Below are 25,151 nucleotides of genomic sequence, written 5' to 3' on the forward strand. Positions count from 1 at the left end.
TGAATAATTTATCTGAATCACCCTCAGTTGAGCTTCCCTATCCAACCATGACAAGCAGCCATTCTTCCTGGTCAGTAACGCTGCATCAGGCACTCAAATATTCCTTGAGATATCAACAGATGGAAAGAGAGAACCATCTAGAAAACAAAATAATGGATTTAGCTGTCAGGAGATCTCACTGACGCACACTGGAAGTTCAGAGGGCTGGATGGGAAGATGATAGATCAGTTATGTCACGTCCTGACCAGTGAAAAGGGGCATTTGCCATAGTAGTTGGTCAGGGCGTGGCAGGGGGGTTGTTTTGTGTGTTTTGGGGGTTTGTTTGTTTCTAGGGGAATGTGTTCTAGTTTTCATTTTCAATGTTTCGTTTTCCAGGTTTGGCCGAGTATGGTTTCCAATCAGAGGCAGGTGTCTTTCGTTGTCTCTGATTGGAAGCCATACTTAGGCAGCCTGTTTTCCTTTCGGTTTTGTGGGTGGTTGTTTTCCGCATAGTCTGTGTACCTTACGGAACTGTTGACTGTCGTTTGTTTTTTCTTGTGATAGTGTTACTCATTAAAAGTAAAGAATGAGCACTCAACACGCTGCGCCTTGGTCTTATCCTTTCAACGCCTGTGACAAGTTAACACAGTATACAGTACAGTATCACTCTGGATTTTCTGTAAAGACAATGATAACGGTCATTGGAGTTTATATGATGCCATAACTTGTTTGATGTTGGCTTTACACTTTATTTTAAATCACCACAAAATCCTAGGGAGAAACATACAGGTATTCAATCAGACAATAACAACAGAATTCTGCCGTTATAGTTGCACAAGCACAGTCAAATAAAGACACGCTTAGATTAAATCTTAGAGAGCCTGGAGGATAAAGTTATAGTCAGGCCATAAGGTCTCAGAAGACCCCAACCTGCTGTGCATAATCCACTCATCCATTATGCAAATAAGGCATTTTAATTGTATCTTATCAGCATTCAGCCGGTACAGATGTTGCAATGTGTCATTACATGCATATGGATTCTAAAATATCACCTTTTTACACGTCAGATGAAAATACAGTGCATTCGGAAAGTATTCAGACCCCTCTGGAGCAGGTTTTCATCAAGGACCTCTGTTCTTTGCTCCGTTCATCTTTGTCTCAATCCTGACTAGTCTCCCAGTCCCTGCCGCTGAAAAACATACCCAAAGCATGATGCTGCCATCACCATGCTTCACCATAAGGATGGTGCCAGGTTTCCTGCAGAAGTGACGCTTGGCATTCAGGCCAAAGAGTTAAATCCTGGTTTCATTAGACCAGATAATCTTGTTTCTCATGGTCTGAAAGTCTTTAGGTGCCTTTTGGCAAACTCCAAGCGGGCTGTCATGGGCCTTTTACTGAGGAGGGGCTTCCATCTGGCCACTCTACCATAAAGGCCTGGTTGGTGGAGTGCTGCAGAGAGGGTTGTCCTTCTGGAAGGTTCTCCCATCTCCACAGAGAAACTCTGGAGCTCTGTCAGAGTGACCATCGGGTTCTTGGTCACCTCCCTGATTGCTCAGTTTGGCCAGGCGGCCAGCTCTGGGAAGAGTCTTGGTGGTTCCAAACTTCTTCCATTTAAGAATGATGGAGACCACTGTGTTCTTGGGGACCTTCAATTCTGCAGACATTGGTACACTTCCCCAGATCTGTGCCTCGACACAATCCTGTCTCGAAGCTCTATGGACAATTCCTTCGACCTCATGGCTTGGTTTTTGCTCTGACATACACTGTCAACTGTGGGGCCTAAATCATATCCAATTAATTGAAGTTACCACAGGTGGACTCCAATCAAGTTGTAGAAACATCTCAAGGATGATAAATGGAAACAGGATGTACCTGAGCTCAATTTCGAGTCTCAAAGCAAAGGGTCTGAATACTTCTGTTTTAATTTTGGGGTATCGTGTGTGTATATTGATAAAGAAAATGTTTTATTTAATACATTTTAGAATAAGGCTGTAACGTAACAAAATGTGGAAAAAGTCAAGGGGTCTGAATACTTTCTGAATGCACTGTAGATATGATTTATTACATACCAAATTGGTATATTATTGTATACAATTTTGAATTATTTCAAGCTTCGCCATATAATGTATGTTAAGTATGTATATAAAACAATATGAGGTATACATTGAAGAAACGGTTTTGGTTGATTAGTACTGATTAGAATATTGAGAAACAATAATCACGTGGTATTACTGCTCACATTCAGCAGTTTAATACTGTCTGACACAAAGCTGCAGTTGGATGGTAAACAAACAACAATTAGAATTGTGTTCTTGCCAGCATCTATGTCCCCATTTCCCAACACAGTAAAGCATTCATCCTTATACCAAAGATTAAAGAATTATGATGGTTCACTGGTTTGAGAAAACTAACAGACAGATCAGAATACATTGTGCACTAATGAAACAATCAACCAACAGAAAGATGGAGAAATACAGTAGCCAATCGCATGGCTTCAAACTAAAGGGCACTTGTGCTAGCGGAAGGCAACATTTGTGTTTGTCGCTCAGAATCTTATCATTTCTTCCATTGGCAACACACATAGTTCATTGCACTAAGAAGAACATCACTTCCAAGAATTCTCTTATTTTGGGTGTCACTTTCGAGATGCTCCTCATTCACTGTAAAAACCCAATCGTAAAGGTACAGTCATTCTGAAAAGAACTATGTCTCTCATGGCTAACTACCAGGAAGTTTGAAAAGACAGGCCGAGTGGGCGGGGAGCTTTTGACTGACAGCTCTTTGAAATGTCAAGCAACTTGGATGCAGTGAGCAGTTTTGGAATAAAATCGTCTCAAGCTAATTTGGTGATACACAAAGCAGCTCAAACAATATTGAAATTGCATCAATGAAATACATTTTTATTATACATCTCCCATTTGACATGTCTTATGATGCGGTTCACAGCACCACTGACAGATGTGTTGGGGTCCAGTGTGGCTCAGTTGGTAGAGCATGGTGTTTGCAACACCAGGGTTGTCGGTTCGATTCCCACGGGGGACCAGTACAGAGAAAACAAATGTATGAAATGTATGCACTCACTACTGTAAGTCGCTCTGGATAAGAGCGTCTGCTAAATGACTAAAATGTAAAAAATGTGTTGCCTTGACAACTGCGTCTTAGTTTTGAACGACCCTTCCCTCTCTTTTGTTCCATGCTGGCTGAAGACCAGGCTAGCTAACACCAGACAAAGATGAAAGCGGAAACATAAGTATCTTTGCCATAGATGAATAGGGTAAACTTTTAATTATATTTGCTGACTCCCTGCAGTCAAATTTTGGCACCAGTAGAATAGCTTTCTAGCTATATAAACCACAGCCCTCTGCAAACATGCCTTCTCAGATGTTGGTTACACATTGGTATTTATTTAAAATAGCTAAGAGACTACATTATTACCATTGGTGTATTAAAATGAGAGTTAAGGCGATGCCACCTTGGCCCCTTAATAATGAATCCAAGTGTTTGACATGGGGAAGGGGACCAGTAACTTTACAAGCAAACTTTATCAATGTAGAAGCAGCAGTAATTTATCATACTTGGTCATCATTCTTTGATCTGGTTTCCTTCAAATATTATCCAATTTCATGAGGAAGATGATTCTGACTGTTCATGACCTTCAAGTAAAAGCGTTACTTTGAGCGGACTGACGCATCACTTCCCAATACTGGTTGACTAAGTCCCCCAATCTGGCTACTCTCATCAGTCTGCTGAAGATGATTCCAGGCTGTACAGAACGCAGGGAGCTGGGTCTGCTCTGATACAGAGGGGCATGCAGAGTGTGAAGGTGTACTGTAACATGATGTGTATAACAGGGATGTAGGCAACATAAAGTACAGTATTTGGGATGTGCATATTGCAAAAGCTCTAAGGATGTAGATCATTCTGTTTTGTGGATGAAATGAGGACAGATAGCACCCTAGCTTGTCATGAGCTCAGTGTGCAGGCATGGAGCTTACTGAAATGTATCTCTGTGAGCGGCATTCCACAGCAGCTGAAGTCATTTCTAGGTTTTTAACCACTTCTGTGCAGGCCAGAGTATAGGCATTCATGATGAGTACATACAGTGGGGTTTGGTTGGGCAAATGATGCAACCATTAAAGCAGCTATTACTCTAAACGAATGCATAATGCAGGGAAATATGTGTGGTCTGTCCACAGGAATGGAGAGAAGCGTAGAGACAGTCAGTCATTACCTCCATGAATCAAGTGAGAGTAGGTTCTCTCCAGTGGGCTGTTATGGAGGTGGCACATTTCTCATCTCTCTGTGAGAGAAAGCGAGAGAGTAAGAGAAAGCGTATGTGTGTGTGTGTGTGTGTGTGTGTGTGTGTGAGCAGACAGACAGGGCAAGGCCGACTGAGGCAGACTCCCTGTGGGTTAACACCTGTTTCTGCAGTACAGGAGACAACACAGACCTCTCCATCCATCTCCCAGACACAACCCCACTGAGGACAACACTGCTGCTCTACGAGGAATATAGATGGGACAGTCAGACAATGGTATTATTAGTCAATTCGCACTGAACTTGTCCTTTGATTTAGGGGCTTTGGAAAGTTTGATGAGGACGAGGTGGGAAGAGGATAGTAGCGTACATTTCTCTTCACTACTGGCTTACATTTCTCTGCTGTGGAAGATCTGTGTGTAAGGGCAATTCCAGCATTATGGGCCTTACATTTGCATGCAAAATACCAACTTTAATGTCTCACAGAATGGACAAACAAAATATAAATGGAAGTTTGGAGGGGTGTGTCTATAGTACCCCTTGGGGTATTGTATACCCTAGAAAACGGACGTCTAAATACTGGCATGTTGGAGAAATAAAGCAAATAAGAAGCGTTATGGATAAGCTTTTAGGCCAGACTGAATATATTAGCAAAGGTCTGTGAGTTTGTAAGTCTTAGGTCAAAATAGGGCAGACTACCCTGCCATTCAGGTCCTCTATCTCAGGTCCGGAAAATCGTTAAAGACTCCAGCCACCCAAACCATTGACTGTTCTCTCTGCGTTCACACGGCAAGCGGTACCGGTGCATCAAATCTGACACCAACAGGCTCCTGAACAGCTTCTATCCCCTAGCCATAAGACCAGTAAATAGCTAACAAAATGGCTACACGGACTGAGTTGACACTTGTATTTTATTTTTGAACTCTCTATGCTCACTCACAGGACTCTACACATTCACGCACACTGACACTCCAACACATACATAACATACACACACATTTATACTGACTCTACACACAGGCACACACATACAATCTTATGCTGCTGCTACTCTGTTTATTATATATCCTGATGCTCCAACCAAGCCAAGCATCGCACAGTTCTTCTCTCTAAACTCCCTTTCCCCTCTGTGTCTCATTCACTCTATTGCATTCCGACTCCCATTAGGCCTACAGAAATAAATGCCTATAAAAACATATCTAACTGATGGGATACACAAGCTACTATATATTCCCTGCCAAATGACAACAGTTTTATCACAAATAAAAAATGGACCGGTTGATTGAAGTAGGAAAATATGTGTTCCAACAACCAGCTGCAGTTTTGGAATAATTGTCTCCCATCTCTTTTCTGCTTAGGCTAATTTGCGAATGGCTAGTGCCATTTAGAATTGGTTAAGCTAGGCTACAACCCCCATTAACATGGACAGGTTCCACTTGAAATATCCAAAAACTTTAGTTTGATAAAGACAGAGCGTATTTTCATCAATCATAAAGCATATGCCTACTCACCAAACAGATGTTGTGGCTGTAATTCATCACCAAGCAGTGTTCAATGTGGAGTTGTTAATCCATTTAGAAAATTCTAAAGAATCGACAGAATAAACTAAATTGAACGTCTGTATTGGGAAAAGAAGACAGATTTAGGTTTGTAATCCTGAAAAAGTTGTCTTTCAACTCACCAAATTGAGCCCCATTTCAAATTATTCTCTTTGAGAATAACTTTTCCAGATGCGAGATGCGCATCACTTTGCACTTGCTGTCACGTCCTGACCAGTATAGGGGTTATTTGTTATTGTAGTTTGGTCAGGACGTGGCAGGGGGTGTTTGTTTTATGTGGTTCAGGGTGTGTTTTGTGTATGTGTTTAGGTAGAGGGGTATTTGATTTATTAGTCTGGGGTTTGTTAGTCATTGTTCTATGTTAAGTATATTTCTATGTTTAGTTTATTGGGGTTGGACCTTCAATTGGAGGCAGCTGGTTATTGTTGCCTCTGATTGAGGGTCCTATAATTAGGAGTTTGTTTTTCATGGGTTTTTGTGGGAGATTGTTCTTGGTTAGCTGTTTTGCCTGACAAGACTGTCAAGTTCGTTTTGTATACGTTGTATGTGTTTCCCTTCTTCACCATAATAAAATAAGATGAGTATACATTTTCCCGCTGCGTCTTGGTCTCTACCCTACGACACTTACAACTTTTTACATTTGATTAAAATATTCTGTTATATTTTATTAATTTACATTACATAATGTTTTTTTACTATAAAATAGGTGTCACTTGTGCCTCTCTTATCAAATTTCTGTACCTTATATGGATTATTATCGTAACAAATGCACCGATGTGGTCAAATTACATATAGCCAGTAAAGATATGTTGTATGAATTAACAATGGAAATACAATTTAAAAAAACTAGAACAATTATTTAATTATTAGGCCTACTATCACAATTGTCACATATTTTCCTCATACTATGCTTAACAAGCAGTTCCTTCATTCCACCAGTTTTACACATCTTTTCCCCATTCTATGCTTAACAAGCAGTACTTCATTCTACCAATTTTACACATCTTTTCCCCATTCTATGCTTAACCTCTATGGGCTAGGTGGGACGCTAGCGTGCCACCCGTGGTGCACTCCATCAACAGCAGGTGCATTTCAAGAGCGGCAAATTTGAATCCAAATAAATGTCAAAATTCAAATTTTTCAAACATACAACTATTTTACACCCTTTGAAAGATAAACATCTCCTTAATCTAACCACGTTTTACGATTTCAAAAAGGTTTTACGGCGAAAGCATAAATTTAGAGTATGTTAGGACAGTACATTTACAAGAGTTGTGTGTAATGTTTTGTCAATTCAAAGACAGGGTCACCAAAACCATAAAACCAGCTAAAATGATGCACTAACCTTTTACAATCTCCATCAGATGACACTCCTAGGACATTATGTTAGACAATGCATGCATTTTTAGTTCTATCAAGTTCATATTTATATCCAAAAACAGCGTTTTACTATGGCATTGATGTTGAGGAAATCATTTCCCTCCAATAACCGGCAGTCAAGTCAGCACCACTAATTAAATAATTAAAATTAGAAAACATTGGTAAAATATTATATTGTCATTTAAAGAATTATAGATTTACATCTCTTGAACGCAATCAACTTGCCAGATTTAAAAATAACCTTACTGGGAAATCACACTTTGCAATAATCTGAGCACTGCGCCCAGAAAAATACGCGTTGCGATACAGACTAGACGTCATGTTGGGGAGATCTAAAATCGAAAATACTATCTAAATAATCCATTACCTTTGATTCTCTTCATCAGATGTCACTTCCAGGTATCACAGGTCCATAACGAATGTAGTTTTGTTCAAAAAAGCTCATCATTTATGTCCAAAAATCTCCGTCTTGTTAGCACATGATCTAAGCCAGCCGGACTTCTCGTCATGAACGAGGGGAAAAAATATATTTACGTTCGTTCAAACATGTCAAACGTTGTATAGCATAAATCATTAGGGCCTTTTTTAACCAGAACATGAATAATATTCAAGGTGGACGAATGCATACTCTTTTATAACGTATTGGAACGAGGGGTACCCAACATGAACTCGCGCGCCAGGTGTCTAATGGGCCATCATCGTTCCATGGCTCTTGTTCGGTCAGATCTCCCTCCAGAAGACTCAAAACACTTTGTAAAGGCTGGTGACATCTAGTGGAAGCAATAGGAAGTGCCAAAATATTCCTCAGCCCCTGTGTTTTTCAATGGGATAGGTTTAAAGGTAATACAACACATCAGGTATCCACTTCCTGTCAGAAAATGTCTCAGGGTTTTGCCTGCCAAATGAGTTCTGTTATACTCACAGACACCATTCAAACAGTTTTAGAAAATTTAGGGTGTTTTCTATCCATATGTAATAAGTATATGCATATTCTAGTTACTGGGTAGGAGTGGTAACCAGATTAAATCGGGTATGTTTTTTTATCCAGCCGTGTCAATACTGCCCCCTAGCCCTATTTAACAAGCAGTTCCTTCATTCCACCAATTTTACACATCTTTTCCCCATTCTATGCTTAACAAGCAGTTCCTTCATTCCACCAGTTTTACACATCTTTTCCCCATTCTATGCTTAACAAGCAGTTCCTTCATTCCAACAATTTTACACATCTTTTCCCCATTCTATGCTTAACAAGCAGTTCCTTCATTCCACCAATTTTACACATCTTTTCCTCATTCTATGCTTAACAAGCAGTTCCTTCATTCCACCAGTTTTACACATCTTTTCCCCAATCTAGGCTTAACAAGCAGTTCCTTCATTCCACCAATTTTACACATCTTTTCCCCATTCTATGCTTAACAAGCAGTTCCTTCATTCCACCAGTTTTACACATCTTTTCCCCAATCTAGGCTTAACAAGCAGTTCCTTCATTCCACCAATTTTACACATCTTTTCCCCATTCTATGATTAACAAGCAGTTCCTTCATTCTACCAATTTTACACATCTTTTCCCCATTCTATGCTTAACAAGCAGTTCCTTCATTCCATCAGTTTTACACATCTTTTCCCCAATCTAGGCTTAACAAGCAGTTCCTTCATTCCACCAGTTTTACACATCTTTTCCCCAATCTAGGCTTAACAAGCAGTTCCTTCATTCCACCAATTTTACACATATTTTCCCCATTCTATGCTTAACAAGCAGTTCCTTCATTCCACCAATTTAACACATCTTTCCCCCATTCTATGCTTAACAAGCATTTCCTTCATTCCACCAATTGTCACGTGTGTACGGCTGGGCATAAATTTATGCACACTCTCAAGCAAATGTACATTTTACGTAATTTGTGCCTAAGCATAATTTTTTTTAACCTTTATTTTACCAGGTAAGTTGACTGAGAACACATTCTCATTTACAGCAACGACCTGGGGAATAGTTACAAGGGAGAGGAGGGAGGATGAATGAGCCAATTGTAAGCTGGGGATGATTAGGTGACCATGATGGTATGAAGGCCAGATTGGGAATTTAGCCAGGACACCAGGGTTAATACCCCTCTTACGATAAGTGCCATGGGATCTTTAGTGACCACAGAGAGTCAGGACATCCATTTAACATCCCATCCAAAAGATGGCACCCTACACAGGGCAATGTCCCCAATCACTACCTTGGAGATATTTTTTTTATACCAGAAGAAAGGGTGCTTCCTACACCTCTTCCAGCAGCATCTGATCTCCCCTCCAGGACTAACCCTGCTTAGCTTCAGAAGCAAACCAGCAGTGGGATTAAGGGTGGTATGCTGATGGCTGTTATTGATAAATGAGGCCGCTGGATTCTACAATATTTGCACATTATTCTTTTTAAAATGCTTCAAGCTCTGTCAAGCTGGTTGTTGATCATTGCTAGACAGTCATTTCCAAGTTTTGCCATAGATTTTCAAGCCGATTTCAGTCAAAACTGTAATTAGGCCACTCAGGAACATTCACTGTCATCTTGGTAAGCAGCTTCAGTGTATATTTGGCCTTGTGTTTTAGGTTATTGTCCTTGCTGAAAGGTGAATTTGGCTCCTTTGCCTGTTGGAAATCAGACTGAACCAGATTTTATTTTAGGATTTTGCCTGTGCTTAGATCTATTCTGTTTCTTTTTAATCAACAAAATAAACTCCCTTGCCGATGACAAGCATAACAAATAACACGCAGCCACCACCATGCTTGGAAATATGAAGAGTGGTACTCAGTGATGTGTTGTGTTGGATTTGCCCCAAACACAACGCTTTGTATTCAGGACATAAAGTTAATTTCTTTACCACATTTTTTTCAGTTATACTTTAGTGCCTTATTGCAAACAGGATGCATGTTTGCAATATTTTATTCTGTACAGGGTTCCTTCTTTTCACGCTGTCATTTAGGTTAGTATTGTGGTGTAACTACACTGTTGTTGATCCAATGTTTTCTCCTATCACAGCCAACTCTGTAACTGTTCTAAAGTCACCATTGGCCTCATGGTGAAATCCCTGAGTGGTTGCCTACCTCTCCGGCAACTGAGTTAGGAAGGATACATGTATATTTGTCATGACTGGCTGTATTGATACACCATCCAAAGTGTAATTAATAACTTCACCATGCTGACAGCCAGGCATCCTGGGAGAGAGAGGAGGGACACATGGCTGATGAAAAAGGAATCACCCACCAAGAGTATAGGTCACTGTCAACCCAGAGTTCATTTCAGCAACAAAAATGGTGACAAAAATATTTGGCAAACACCTATTTTTCAGTGGCAATTGACTAAATAGACCCAGACTAAAACGAGGCAAAATTATCCCTGTAACTAAAGTCTGACTATTAATTGGAATGGACAAGAGTTTTTTGAGAGAATGAGAGCTTTTCAGTGAAAAGCACAAATAATATTAGCAGCACAGATGCAGAGCGCAGTTCTGTTCAGCAGCGGGAAAGACACGCCACAACCGGTACACACAGCCTAGCCTACATCAGCTGGTGGGCTGCAGAGGAGCAGCGATGAGCGTGGGCAGACAGGCAGGCTCTACTCCGGCACCGGCTCCGCTTACACATATCACGCAGGCAACTCTCTTGCTACTCCGTAGCTAACTATTCACCCCCAGCCTTCTAGTTTGATACCCTTTGCCTGGTTAAGAAACACAAGCTTCTTTATAAAATTAAAAACAATAGCAGCATTAACTTTAATAGTAAAACAACAGTTTAGATGTTTTTCTCTCCCTTGAGTAAAGAAAGGTTTTTGAATTTGTAGTCTCGTACATTCCCTATTGCATTCATAGCCAGGTTCTGTAGCCAACGTACTAGACAAGTCTCCCTCTTTTCCTCAGAGAAAACGGCTTGATTCTAGCCATTACTGTTCAATAGATATGACCCATAATACCGGCACAACATTTTTTTCTCTCTATCCTGCATTGCCGGGCCACATTTTACATTCATAAAGCACATACCAGGTGTTCTAAAAATAGGATACTTGCAGACCGTACCGTTAACCATTTGTTTAGGCTACACCTTCTTCAGTCATGTTACCTCATTAGCTAGCTATACCTAACAACCTGGGGTGCGTTCAGCAGGACACAATGGTTTGGAACGTTCAGATAAGTGCTATGTAGAACAAACTTGCCTCTGACACGTTGAATAAGGAATAACATTGGCTTTATTCATTTATTTTCTATTTGCAACTGAACGTGGCCCTGGTAACATTACCAGTAGCCTATATGCAAACATTTGATGGCACAAAGAGAAAAGAAAATGGATAGCAAACAATTTAAAGACTAAATCCCTCTTGCCACTACCCAACGACTGGGCAAATAACTTCATTTTGAGTTAATGTGGACCCAGTGACTCAGACTTGAGCACTTGGACCAGGACTCGAGCACGGGGACTTGGATTTCAGCCATAGGGACGTGTGACTAGACTTGTGACCTGACCATTGGCGACTCAGACTTGGACTTGAGCTCAGAGTATTGGGACTTGATTAGGACTCAAGGTTTAGTGACTCGACTATATCACTGGGCGAAACCGTCATTAGCTCCCATTCAGTTATTAGCAACCTGTTCTACTTTGGACATCAATGTGGCTGCAGCGTCTGTGGAACGTTGATAACAATGACAATGTGACGGAGGTGCAACCCATACTACACTGAAAAAAAATCTATACGCAACATGTAAAGTGTTGGTCCCATGTTTCATGAGCTGAAATAAAAGATCCCAAAAATGTTCCGTATGCACAAAATTCTTATTTCTCTCAAATTATGTGTTAGTGAGCATTTCCCTGTTAGTGAGCATTTCTTATTTGCCAAGATAACCCTACACCTGACAGGTGTGGCACTTCAAGAAACTGAAAAAAACAGCATGATAATTACACAGGTGCACCTTATGCTGGGGACAATAACAGACCTCTCTAAAATGTACCATTTTGTCACACAACACAATGCCACAGATTTCTGACATTTTCAGGGAGCGTGCAATTGGCACCAGAGCTGTTGCCAGATAGCTGAATGCATATGTCACTACCATAAGCTACCAATGTAGTTTTAGAGAATTTGACAGTATGTCCAACCGGCATCACAACCGCATACCACGTGTATGGCGTTGTGTGGGCGAGCGGTTTGCTGATGTCAACGTTGTGAACAGAGTGCCCCATGGTGGCGGTGGGATTGCATTTTATCTATGGCAATTTGAATGCACTGAGATACTGTGACGGGATCCTGATGCCCATTGTCGTGCCATTCATCCACCGCAAGGATTTGTACACAATTCCTGCAAGCTGAAAATGTAATTATCCCGCCATTATCAAGATCTTTGCTAGGAGTCAGGATCAATTGACTGTCCTTAGTAACAGGTAACATTACTACAAACAAGTTGAGTATTTCGATCCTGCATAAGCTATATAGCAACTTGACACAAACAGTCATAAAGCCTGGTTTTGCTATGTAAAGCATTTTGTTAGGCTACTATTGTCAAGTGCTTGCTGTTAGTGAGTGAAATAGTGAGACAAGGCACAAGACAACAATGATGAAAGCCTCTCACCTGGGAGTTGACTATGACTGACAGACAGTAGATAAGACCATATAGGCAGGTCAAAGTCCTCATATCCACTGTTCAGTGTGAGATGACAGAACAACACAGTGAATCACTGTCATGTGCATGAGGGTATGAATAGGAATATTGTGAAATTCCATAAACACCAGTGAGTTTCTAGGGCCACAGTTTAAGTTATATGAAGGCATTATAACCAAAACTGTCATGTGAAATGAATGACACTGCAATAAAGATTAGAGTGTGTCACAGTTTTTTTTCTCTAGTTTAAATTAGGTTACAGCAGGGCATTTCAATGTAAAACGCCGCATGAGCACTAACATGTGAAGTTCATAGGAGCACATCACATTGTCACGTCCTGACCAGTATAAGGGGTTATTTGTTATTGTAGTTTGGTCAGGACGTGGCAGGGGTGTGTTTGTTTTGTGTTGTCTGGGTTTTTGGGTTTTTGGGTAGTGTTCTATGTTTTGTATTTCTATGTTCTATTTTCTATTTTTTCTATTTCTATGTCTAGTTTATTGTTTTGACCTTCAATTGGAGGCAGCTGTTCCTCGTTGCCTCTAATTGAAGGTGTTTTCTATCCAAATCTACTAATTATATGCATATTCTAGTTTCTGGGCAGGAGTAATAACCAGATTAAATCAGGTACGTTTTTTATCTGGCCATGAAAATACTGCCCCCTATCCCAAACTGGTTAACCAGAGTCTTATCTTTAAAATGGTGTAAAATATTTGATTGTTTGAGAAAATGTAATTGTGGTATTTAAGTTGGTTTTGTATTTCGCGCCGTGCGATGCAATTGGCTGTTGGCTAGGGGTTCCGCAGGCGGAATGGGGTCCGCTAGCGGAACGTCTGTCCTCAACAGGTTAAGTCCCTCCAGACCATTTCCCACATTCTTTGTGTTAGAAATATTGTTTCATCATCCACTATTGGATGTTGTAGTTTTGGCGAGAAAAATCTTATTTTAACAAAAGGGTTCTTTCCCCTCAATACTGCATGGCCAGGGAGAGAAAGTTCTTGCAAGGTATTTACGACCGTCATATAACTTGCCAACTCCCCCAGGAGAGGGGGGTCTTGAAACCTTTGGTTAGCCGTCACCTTTGATCTCCATCCAGGAGGGCAAGTCATGACATTGGCAACTTCGGGAGAGTAGCGGCAAAATCTGAGAAGGCCAGCAGCAGTGGGAGCTGGAGGTTTGGGAACAGCTTTTTTTCTTTTGGTGAGGCTATTTTGATCTTTGGCTTTAATAGTGTGCTTAAAGCATTACACAAGCTCAATAGCCTACATATAATTGGTGATATTAAAACACATATTGTAATATTAACTTTTTGGGGATAGGGGGCAGCATTTGTAATTTTGGATGAAAAGCGTGCCCAAAGTAAGCTGCCTGCTACTCAGGCCCAGAAGCTAGGATATGCATATATTTGGATAGAAAACACTCTAAAGTTTCTAAAACTGTTAAAATAATGTCTGTGAGTATAACAGAACTAAAATGGCAGGCGAAAACCTGAGGAAAATCCATCCAGGAAGTGCTATTATTTTGAAATGGGTGTTTTTCCATTGAAAGCCTATCCACCATTTATTAAAGGGATAGGACCCATATTCCGTTTCCTATGGCTTTCACTAGCTGTGAACAGTCTTTAGACATTGTTTCAGGCCTTTATTCTAAAAAATTAGGGAGAATGAGCAGTTTCAATGAGAGGCCAGTGGAAAATCCCCAACCTGTTTGGTGCGCAATCCCGAGAGCGCACTTTTCGTTGTTTTTCTTTTATATTGATGACGCTTTTGTCCGGTTGAAATATTATTGATTATTTAGGCTAAAAACAACCTGAGGATTGATTATAAACATCGTTTGACATGTTTCTACGAACTTTACAGATACTGTTTGGAATTTTCGTCTGCCTCCTGTGACCGAATTTGAGCCTTTGGATTACTGAACAAAACGCGCCAACAAAATGGAGGTTTTTGGATATAAAGAGGGACTTTATCGAACAAAACAAACATTTATTGTGTAACCGGGAGTCTTGTGAGTGTAACCATATGAAGATCATCAAAGGTAAGTGATTAATTTTATAGCTTTTTCTGACTTTCGTGACTAATCTACTTGGCTGCTAACTGTTTGTAATGTTTTGTGTGCTGAGCGCTGTCCTCAGATAATCGCATGGTTTGCTTTCGCTGTAAAGCCTTTTTTAAATCTGACACGGCGAGTGGATTAACAACAAGTTAAGCTTTATTTTGATGTATTGCACTTGTGATTTCATGAAATTTAAATATGTATAGTAATTTAATTTGAATTTGGCGCTCTGCAATTTCACTGGATGTTGTCGATGGGGGTGATCCATAAGAAGTTAAACCTACACAGGCCAAATCCAGACACAGCTGGGCCAATTGTGTGCTGCCTTGTGGGACTCCCAATCACAGCTGGTTGTGAGAGCCTGGATTCAAACCAGGGTGTCGGTAGTGATACCTCTAGCACTGAGATGCAGTGCCGTATACCACTGTGCAACTCAGAAGCCTGTGACAGGTAGGAACCAACATTTTGGTTAGTGTTTCCCAGCGGACCATATACGATTTTACATTACATGTTTTCTCATGTCGCAAGCTAACTCTCCTGCTAACATATGCTCAGCCTATTACTCTAATTTAGACCAGTGGTCTAAGTCAAAATGCAAGCCGATATCTACCACTCAGATCTTTTAAACATGACTTAAAAAACATAAGCCTCTGTAGCAATGAGGTTTGTGCAGTAAGCTATAGGCACAATAAATTACCACTATGCTATGCTTGAAACTCCCTGCCAATGTTGTTCTTCTCAGACCATTTTGAAATTATATTCCACCCAACTGCACTGCAGTTCTTCTGCCTCATGCACCAATTAATGTTGTTATCCCTATGACCAGAGAAAGTGAGATATTCCTTGATATTAAAAAAGACACAAGCCGATAATAATAACAATGCAAGTTTATAGAAACACCATTGTCACAGGCAGTTAAATAACAGGAGGGATGAGTCAGGCGCAGAAGACTGAGGTCCGTTGAACAAAAACGTATTTAATACTGCCAAGGGGCAAAATCCAAAATACAAGGCAGGGTGCACAAAAGATAAACTATGAGAACAGCTCCACTCTCAAAGTCAAACGGGGCGCAGCCCGGCAACCCTAATGCCTATCCAGCAAAAATCAACTACGTACATACATTCTAACCCCTACCACACGTAACATAAAACAATCCCGCACGAATCCTAACTAAACACAGACAAACTAAATATCCCCCCACTAATGACAAACAAGAAACAGGTGCAACCTAAAACAGACATAACTAACAGACACTGAAACATAGATCGGTGGCAGCTAGTAGGCCGGTGACGACGACCGCCGAGCACTGCCCGACCGGGGACGACCCGGAGGGCGAGGCGCTGGGCGATCCGGGCGGACGCTGTGGAATCTCCGCAACATGGCTGGATCCAGAATGTTCCTCACCGGGACCCAGCACCTCTCCTCCAGACCGTACCCCTCCCAGTCCACGAGGTACTGCAGGCACCCTACCCCACGTCGGGAGTCCAAGATGGACCGGACTGTGTACGCCGGGGCCCCCCCGATGTCCAGGGGAGGCGGAGGGACCTCCTGTACCTCAACGTCCTGCAGCGGACCAGCTACCACCGGCCTGAGGAGAGACACATGAAACGAGGGGTTAATACGGTAATATGAAGGAAGTTGTAACCTATAACACACCTCGTTTATTCTCCTCAGGACTTTGAATGTCCCCACAAATCGCGGACCCAGCTTCCGGCAGGGCAGGCGGAGGGACAGGTTCTGGGTCGAGAGCCAGACTCTATCCCCTGGTTTGAATACGGGGGCCTCACTGTAGCGGCGGTCAGCGCTCTCCTTGTGCCGTCCTATAGCTCGTTTCAGGCACTCCTGGATGGCACTCCAGGTCTCCCTCGAGCGCTGGACCCATTCCTCCACCGCAGGAGCCTCCGTCTGGCTCTGATGCCATGGCACCAGGACCGGATGGTACCCTAACACCACCTGGAAGGGCGACAGGTTAGTAGAGGAGTGGCGCAGAGAGTTCTGCGCAGAACTCTCTGCGCCATCTCGGCCCATGGCACGAACCTCGCCCACTCCCCCGGCCGGTCCTGGCAATAGTACTGCAGGAACCTGCCCACATCCTGATTGATGCGTTCCACCTGCCCATTACTCTCGGGGTGGAAACCCGAAGTCAAACTGACCGAGACCCCCAGCCTCTCCATAAACGCCTTCCACACCCTAGATGTGAACTGGGGACTCCGTACAGAGACGATGTCCTCGGGCACCCCGTAGTGCCGGAAGACATGCGTAAACAGGGCCTCCGCAGTCTGTAGGGCCGTAGGAAGACCGGGCAAAGGGATCAGACGACAGGACTTAGAGAACCTATCCACAATGACTAGGATCGTGGTGTTCCCCTGAGGAGGCGGGAGATCCGTAAGGAAATCCACCGACAGTTGAGACCACGGTCGCTGTGGAACGGGGAGGGGCTGTAGTTACCCTCGCGCCAGGTGCCTAGGAGCCTTACACTGGGCGCACACCGAACAGGAAGAGACATAGTGCCTGACATCCTTAACCAGAGTGGGCCACCAGTACTTCCCCTTCAGGCCCCGCACTGTCCGTTCCACCCCAGGATGACCCGAGGAGGGTAGAGTGTGCGATCACCGGATCAGACGATCGTGAACCTCGAGCGGGACATACTTCCGTCTCGCGGGACACTGAGGTGGAGTGGGTTCTGACTGCCCCGCCCGCTCGATGTCCGCATCCACCTCCCAAACCACTGGTGCCACCAGACAGGAAGCAGGGAGAATGGGAGTAGGATCAATGGTCCACTCCTCGGTGTCATGGAGACGCGACAGTGCATCAGCCTTCAGGTTCCGGGAACCTGGAATGTACGATAAGGTGAATTGAAACCTTGTAAAGAACATGGCCCACCTGGCCTGCCGAGGATTAAGTCTCCTCGCTGCCCGGATGTACTCCAGGTTACGGTGATCGGTCCAAATGAGGAAAGGGTGTCGTGCCCCCTCAAGCCAATGTCTCCACAATTTCAGGGCCTTGACCACGGCTAACAGCTCCCGGTCCCCCACATCATAGTTGCGCTCCGCCGGACTCAGCTTCTTAGAAAAAAAAGTACATGGGCGAAGCTTCGGCGGCGCGCCCGAGCGCTGCGACAGCACCGCTCCTGCTCCAGCCTCGGACGCGTCCACCTACACTATGAATGGCAAAGAGGGGTCCGGATGCGCCAGCACCGGGGCGTCGGTAAACAGAGCCTTCAGATGACTAAAGGCTCTGTCCGCCTCGGCCGACCACCGCAGCCGCACCGACCCCCCCTTCATCAGTGAGGTAATGGGAGCTCCAAGAAAGCCCCAGGAGCACCTGACCAAAGCCCCGGATAAATCTCCGGTAGTAATTAGCAAATCCCAAGAACCGCTGCACCTCCTTCACCGTTCTTGGAGTTGGCCAATTACGCACGGCTGTAACGCAATCACATTCCATCACCACCCCGTTGGTGGAAATGTGATATCCCAGAAAAGAGACGGCTCGTTTGGAAAACTCACATTTCTCAGCCTTGACGTACAGGTCATGCTCCAGCAGCCGCCCAAGCACTTTACGCACCAGAGACACATGCTCGGCGCGTGTGGCGGAGTAGATCAGAATGTCATCGATGTAGACCACCACACCCTGACCGAGCAGGTCTCTGAGAACCTCGTCTACAAAGGATTGGAAGACAGCGGGAGCATTCTTTAACCCGTATGGCATGACGAGGTACTCATAATGGCCAGATGTGGTACTAAATGCGGTTTTTTACTCGTCTCCATCTCGGATACGCACCAGGTTATACACGCTCCTGAGATCTAGTTTTGTGACGAAGCGCGCCCCGTGAAAAGACTCCACTGCCGTTGCGATGAGAGGTAGCGGGTAACTGAAACCCACCGTGATGGAATTTAGACCTCTATAATCAATGCACGGGCGCAGACCTTTCTCCTTCTTCTTCACAAAAAAGAAGCTCGAGGAGACGGGTGACTTAGACGGCCGAATGTATCCCTGTCTCAAGGATTCAGCGACATATGTCTCCATAGCCGTTGTCTCCTCCTGAGACAGAGGATACACGTGACTCCTAGGAAAGGCCGCGCCAGCCTGGAGGTTTATCACACAATCCCCTCGTCAATGAGGGGGTAATTGAGTCGCCTTCGTTTTACTGAAGGCGATAGCCAAATCGGCATATTCAGAGGGAATGTGCACGGTGGAGACTGGATCTGGACTTTCCACCGTGGTCGCACCGATGGAAACTCCTATACACCTGCCTGAGCACTCCCTCGACCACCCCTTAAGTTCTCTCTGTCTCCACTGAATCTTTGGGTTGTGAGTGGCTAGCCAGGGAATTCCCAGTACCACTGGAAATGCCGGGGAATCAATAAGGAACAGGCTGATACGTTCCTCATGACCCCCCGCGTCACCATGACCAATGGCACTGTTACCTCCCTCACTTGGCCAGTGGTCGACTATCTAGAGCGTGCACGGGGAAGGGTTGGTCCAGTTTAACCAGGGGAATCCCTAACTTATCAGCGACCCGAAGGTCCATAAAACTTCCAGCTGCGTCTGAATCGACTAGTGCCTTATACTGGAAGTGAGGGGAAAACTCAGGAAAACAAACAGAGGCGTACATGTGGTCGACAGGGGGCTCTGGGTGTGGCTGGTGCTGACTCACCTGGGGGATCGATGTGGTGCTCTGCCTGCCGTCTGAATTCCCAGGAGAACCTCTCCAGCACCGGTCCGCAGTGTGTCCTCTACGACCACAGTGGGTGCAGGAGAGGCCCCCCCCTCCGGTCCTCCTAGCAGGGAGGTGGAACGAACAGGCCCCGACTGGAACGTCCCCGGGCAGCCAGCAAGTTGTCCAGCCTGATGGACAAATCGATCAGCTGGTCCAGGGTAGTTGTATGGTCCCAGCAAGCCAGCTCCCGGCAGACGTCCTCATGAAGACTACACCTGTAGTGGTCAATCAGGGCCCGCTCATTCCACCCCGATCCGGCGGCTAGAGTCCGGAACTCCAGGGCAAAGTCCTGAGCGCTCCTCGTCTCCTGCCTCAGGTGAAATAATCGCTCACCCGCCTTGCCCTCCGGGGGATGATCGAATACCGCCCGGAAGCGGCGGGTGAACTCTGGGTAGTCGTCCTTAGCCGAGTCTGGGCCCTCCCAGACGGCGTTGGCCCATTCTAGGGCTCTACCCGTGAGGCAAGAGACGAGGATGCTCACCCTCTCTTCATCGGAGGGAGAGGGCCAGACGGTCGCCAGGTACAGGTCCAACTGCAGCAAAAACCCCTTGCACCCGGCGGCCGCCCCATCGAACTCCCTAGGAGCCATGATCCTGATCCCACTCGTACTGGGTTCGGTGGGTGCCGGTAGGGGCGCAGGGTGATGACTTGGAGCTGGTGGGGGTGAGGGAGCGACTCTCTCCCAGCTCTCCAAACGGGCCAGCACCTGGTCCATGGCCGTGCCCAGCCGGTGGAGGAGGCTTGCATGTTGGGAGACTTGCTCCGCCATCGATGGTGCTTCGGCTCCTGCTGACTCCATTCAAGGGTGCGGGATTCTGTCACGGGCAGTTAAATAACAGGAGGGATGAGTCAGGCGCAGGAGACTGAGGTCCGTTGAACAAAAACGTATTTAATACTGCCAAGGGGCAAAATCCAAAATACAAGGCAAGGTGCACAAAAGATAAACTATGAGAACAGCTCCACTCTCAAAGTCAAACGGGGCGCAGCCCGGCAACCCTAATGCCTATCCAACACGTAGCAAAAATCAACTACGTACATAAATTCTAACCCCTACCACATGTAACATAAAACAATCTCGCACGAATCCTAACTTATCACAGACAAACTAAATACCCCCCCACTAATGACAAACAAGAAACAGGTGCAACCTAAAACAGACATAACTAACAGACACTGAAACATAGATTGGTGGCAGCTAGTAGGCCGGCGACGACGACCGCCGAGCACTGCCCGACCGGGGAGAGGCGCCACCTTCTGTGGACGTTGTGACAGCTATACTCATTCATTGCAGCTGCAGTTCTGGTTGTAGCGTGAGTGGAACTAGGGAGAACATGCTTTTTATGGCTTATAAAAGTGCTAAATAACTTTAACATGAACTTACTCATAAAAACTGCAGCTCTTTTCTCTATTCATTGAGTCTCTCTCGTCATGTTTTTAAAAGTTTTGAAATCTTACATTATCAACTTTGCTGTGCATTTGAGGCTTCTTTCTACAGTCTATGGCACTAGGAAACTGTGCATACACGGTGATCTACTTGACTGGCCAGCGGTAGGCCTATAAGTGCACTTGATTTGCTCTCTGGGCCTGCCGGGTTGGCGGAGTTCTAAGTTTAGACACATAAAATGGTTCAAAATGGGAACTCTTTGCCTTTCTGGCACTAGGGCACCTACCACCAGCAAATAAAAAAAATAGGAACACAAGGCTTTATCGTTGGGTGATCGACAATGAATGCCTTGGAGATCAACACCACTGATTTAGACGAAACAATTATTATTTTTATTTATATTTTCACCATGTAGAGAAGGTGACTATGACAACAAATTACTCCAAAGAGAAGCCATGTGGATATATAAATTAAATTCTGTATCTCCACGCCGTTTAAACAAAGAATTCTATTTCACCTCCTTCCTATAAGCCACATTTAGACTGCTATACAGGAACACTGTCCATATCAGATTTTGCATATCATCATGACTTGGCCTCACATATTTATGAACGCCGTTGCCTGATGTCCTTTGTGGTGGGCTAGCTCATGAATTGATGTGATGTATTTAGGTGAGCGGACACCTGGAGCGTTTGATTTGTGCCCGCTCCCATACCCTATAATTCTGTATTTTGTGACTAATTTGTATAAAGGTAGACCAGAAAAGCCACATCGCTGATTGGCAGATGAGTGGGAACCCTGATTAGAAGCACCTGCGGCTCATCTGTTGTTCTTTACAAATGCTGTTTTTAAATAAAGAAAATTGTACCTACTCACTGAAGAAGGATGCAAAGCCGAAACGTCTGTGTACGCTATCCCTGATGCAGTAAAAACAATTAAAACATTGAATAATGAACTAAGCTTTGTGACATATTTTTTAGTGTGAACCCATTGCACCTCTTTGTTTGTCTGAATTCGCAGGTTTTCCTCAACAGCAAAGCTTCTGTGAGAGTGCGATGGTTCTCTTTTGATTAGGGTTAAGTTTAGGCATCATCTCCAAAATCTTAAAGTCAAGATTTGGGATAGGCTTAAAACAAAAATCTCAAAAACAACTTTCTATCACTGGATTCAAACATGCAACCTTTGGCACAGAGGCAGATGCTTACGTCCATCCCTGTCCACAACACCCCCAGCAAAACCAAAACCAACTAGAAGGTAACAGCGTTCACTGTTGCCCCTAGTGGCCGGTTTCCACGTCATCTCACAATGTCTTCAGACATGGTTGTGGGAAGTGGCAGGGAGAGAGACGAATTGCAGGTAGCTAAATGAGTAAACTATAAAAAGGGACATTACACGCGCCTTAGTTACGTATCACATTTAACAAACCAAACATTGGAATGCCATTACAGAAGGTAGACTAAAAACCCAAACCGGTCCGTGCATTAATACCGGTATATAGTAAAATACGGTATACCGCCCAGCCCTAGGCACACACAACACACACAACAACAGTGTGTGTGTGTGTGTGTCCGTGTGTAAACCAGCATGACCAAAGTGATGACAGACAGAATGATGCTGGTAGTTTTGTGTGTGGTAAAACATACCACATACATCTCAAACATATATAAGTATACTACAGTACTTCCACTGACTGTGAATCTAGACTTTTGGCGTTGGCACCACATAGTGCTCCCCAGAGCCATGTGTGGTGCTCCCAAAACAAAAACAAAATACCCAAACACATCCTGATGTGAATGGGACTGATAACAACATCACGAAGGAAAGCAATGAAAAGTGAAATGTTAAAAAGGAGAACAATGCAAATCACTTTTACTATCTCTCCCTCTCTTGTGTCTTCTCTCCCTCCCTATCTTCGCTCTCTCTTTCAGACAGATGTGCAGCAAACCATGGGCAATGGATCAAACTCATCTAAGTCCCAGAGAGTTTCCAGAAATAATCCAGTCAGTCAGCCCACCTGCGAGTAGTGTGTCTCCCAATGAGCAATATCTGTCTGCATTACCTACACTTTGTTATGGGACCACAACAACATTTACATTTTAGTAATTTAGCAGACGCTCCTATCCAGAGCGACTTACAGTAGTGAATGCATACATTTCATTTCATGCATTTTTTGATTCCCCATGGGAATCAAACCCACAACCCTGGCGTTGTACACACCATGCTGGCGTTGCAAACACCATGCTCTACCAACTGAGCCACAGCGAAGGCCTGTGTGTGACAGCTATTCTCTTACACTAAACTGCTCTCTCTTCCACTGACTAAATGAGACACAGTTAAATTGGTATGAGAATAAAAGAGCAAACTGTGAGATGTAAGATATTGTATATACCTTTTGGTTAAGGCAAGCTGAAACATTTCAGACTTTTTAATCTTGGAGGAGTTGGGGTAGAGCATAACTTGGAGAATATGGGGGGTGGTTGTGTGTAGTGACTGTACTACACTAATTTATCCAGCCGGTTTGAGTGGCCTGATCTCTGACCCTAGGTGATTTTAGCTCTATTTGCCAGGCCAGCAACTGACAAACAAAAGCTGGATAACTGTCACAGCGGCTTTATGTCAAGCAGTGACCCTGTGCTGCTGAAAACAAGATTACCAAAGTGTCACAATTCCGCTGGCCTACTTTTAACATGGCTGACTGTACTGTTTCAGTTGTTCCATGGTTATAACAATCACTCATGTCACTTGTCAGTAACAAAATCATTCTCCTCTGGGCCCTTTCTCTCCTTTGACTAAACAGTGTGTGTGTGTGTGTGTGTGTGTGTGTGTGTGTGTGTGTGTGTGTGTGTGTGTGTGTGTGTGTGTGTGTGTGTGTGTGTGTGTGTGTGTGTGTGTGTGTGTGTGTGTGTGTGTGTGTGTGAATATAAGAGAAAGAGAGAGAGAAGGGGGGGTTGTTCAGGGCAAGGTCACCATCCCACCATTTCCCAGTTTTTCATTGAATAATTGATCAACAAAAGTTGTGTGCACATACTTTAGAACAGATTGGAGCACCTACCTTGTCGGACAGTTTTCAACCTGAGGGGACCCTTGCAACTCTTCATTAGAGTCCAGATGTCATAGAGGGGTAATCCAGACACCGAGAGACCCTCAACTTCCAGCAGTAACTCCCCCTCTAACATTTGTCCGTTTTTATGAACCAACACATCCTCTCTGACTTCCCCGATGTAGGGAAACTCTCCGTTCTCCGCGCCACCGCGCAGCTCCACATTCAATTCCCCGTGAGCGTCCCGAATCATCGCGCACTCAGTAATTTTGGTGATCCAGTGGTTTTTCTTCAGGATTACTTTTGACATGATAATAAGGACCAAACCTGTTAGTACCACAGGAGGACTCAAAAAACAGGTGACACATAACACACAGTCGCTTTCGAAACCCAGAAAACTTTCGGTTGTTTGAACTTGATTTCAGATGGGATCATTTTCGCTCTTATTTTAAACCAGGCCATAATGTTCCTCTGGCGCAGCTGTCCGGTCTACACATCCTGCATTAGGATCAAATACTCGGATGTTGTTGTTGTTGGCTTCTCATATTCTTTAATAGCCTAACATGCACGCTACCTGATCCCAGGAGTCGATCTAATCCAAACTCCGATTGCCTGCTTTACTTTCACTAATGTCAAGACCCTGCATTTGTTTAATCTCCTGCCACAGTAGCCTATTTTGACCCTTAATCCCATTAATTTATTCAAGAATACCCTCTCATAAATAGTTACTTTTACCTGTCCTGTGAGTCGAAAAAGCTGTTCACACAGACCGCTGCGCCTTTAAGCAAGTAACATGACAGTTCATCCTATATTGTTCCTGCGATCGTGCTCTGGTGATAGTAATGGGAATGCATGTGTCCTGCCTGTCTCCCACAGGAGCGCACTGGATAAGGGAAATCCTCCTTACAACACCTATTATTACAGGGTCCTAATGCTCGACTCTCTATTTATCCACACGCATGTCTGCCTTGTAAACAGGATTACAGCCATCCACAGTGGGTTTAAAGGATTAGTGCATTCAAAAACGTGTCTTATGTTTTATATTTACGCTGATTATACAAAACATTAAGAACATCTCTATCCATGACATAGACTGACCCAGTGATTCCAGGTGAAAGCTATGAACCCATATTGATGTCACTTGTTAAATCCACTT

General features: G+C 44.0%; 1 pseudogene; it reads right to left on the bottom strand.

The window, feature by feature from the left end:
* Nucleotides 1-24,839, bottom strand: part of LOC106571865 (membrane-associated guanylate kinase, WW and PDZ domain-containing protein 1-like) — a 237,494-nt pseudogene extending 212,655 nt beyond the window's left edge.
* Between the last annotated feature and the right edge of the window lie 312 nt (nucleotides 24,840-25,151).

This window comes from Salmo salar, chromosome ssa15 (genome assembly GCF_905237065.1).
Source record: "Salmo salar chromosome ssa15, Ssal_v3.1, whole genome shotgun sequence".
Lineage (NCBI taxonomy): Eukaryota > Metazoa > Chordata > Actinopteri > Salmoniformes > Salmonidae > Salmo > Salmo salar.